Genomic DNA, 1,570 nt, shown 5'->3' with positions numbered 1-1,570 from the left:
ATTTTTATTGTTTTGTGCAATCTACCAACTAGAGTCCTACATGATAATTTCTGTGTTTATAGAGTGATGATTTATAAACATTCTTAAGTAGAGTATCATGCTTTTATTAGCTCTCACAACTTTCCCTAATATCTTCCTCTGGGAAAAATCAAAGCACCCACACAAGCATAAGTAAAAACTGCTGTTTCATATGGTTAGACATTAGAAAGTTACCTAACAAATGAAACTTTCTGATTGCTTTGAACTACTTAACGTTTCCATGTTCAAAACCTTAGGATCTGACTTCTTCTAAGTCGGTGAGGCCCATGTAGAGAGAGTGAAAAAATCCCAAACCTGAGGGTGTGGAGCAAATGGCATCTGCTGCACTTTACCAGGACTAAAAGTGCAACACTTCTGCCCACTGAACCCTGGTATTGGAGTTGCCAAGGAAAACACAGTGCAATCAAGCACTGGGTGGAGCAGTGCTTTCCTCACATAGAGAAGAGTCGGAGCAAGATCAGCTTTAGGAGTGGGCGTTGGTTCACCAGGGCCAGTAGGTCATTCTTGGCAGCTAAACAGGGCCCTTGGCTTGCTGGCACCTTTCTTATGTGGCAGAATGAAGGGGACAGATATACCAGTAGAGACAGGAGCCATATGACACAAACACTTAAGTAGAACAGAGGAGTGCACATTGAGTACCAATCCACACAAGGCAAGAAGCCCCACACAAAGCTCTGAGACTCTATCTCTTGATAAGGAAATATGCCAGGTCCAAGGACTGTTTTTATGCAGCCAAGTGGGAGCTGAAATATTGTGTGCAGGAGACTGTCTTTCCCAATAGAGGCAGCATGAAGAAAATCTATGTCGTGCAACATGCCACATATATAATTAATGCTCACTGGAGTAAGGAGATTATTGAATACAGCTTTCATGCCTCTTCATATTCCTGTGGCCTTTTGGGCTGGAGACTACAGAGATCTGACGATACATCAAAAATGAGGCTCTTGGCTTTCTAATGCTTTTTTCTATGGAATGTTCATTTGTCTCTAATCCCCAGTATGTGTGTATTACCACCATGCCAAATTATCATTTATATGATTGCTGGTTTCACTGTAGAGGCCATAATGAGTGTGAGACATTTAGAGAATCAACAGGCATTGTCTTTATTTTATTTATTTTTTTATTTTAAGAGGATACATTTCTGATAGGAATTCCAGAAATGGAAAAACAATAGTTCTGGGAGTCAAACATGCAAAGACTGTCATTAAAATATATTAGTATACCTTGTTCCTTTAGGAACTCTGCCACCTTCCCCTCAAGTCCAACTCTGTAAAGTTAATATATTTTAAAAGTTGAATTTGGGAAAGGACTATTTGGCACTTGAGAGTATGTGTATATATAGACTTATATGTGTCCATATGTACAACAGTATAACATAAAGCAGGAATAACAAAGACAATCACATTGCTTTATTTCATGGAATAACAGCTGGGATGCTCATTTACTGTCTTTTTCAGGCTAATAAAATTTATTCTAAAACTTTCCAATACCACTATGAAGCCATTATTTTTTTTTTTGCTAAAAATCAAAT

The sequence above is a fragment of the Urocitellus parryii genome, chromosome 2 (genome assembly GCF_045843805.1).
Source record: "Urocitellus parryii isolate mUroPar1 chromosome 2, mUroPar1.hap1, whole genome shotgun sequence".
Classification (NCBI taxonomy): Eukaryota; Metazoa; Chordata; class Mammalia; order Rodentia; family Sciuridae; genus Urocitellus; species Urocitellus parryii.
Note: the sequence above shows the minus strand (reverse complement) of the source record.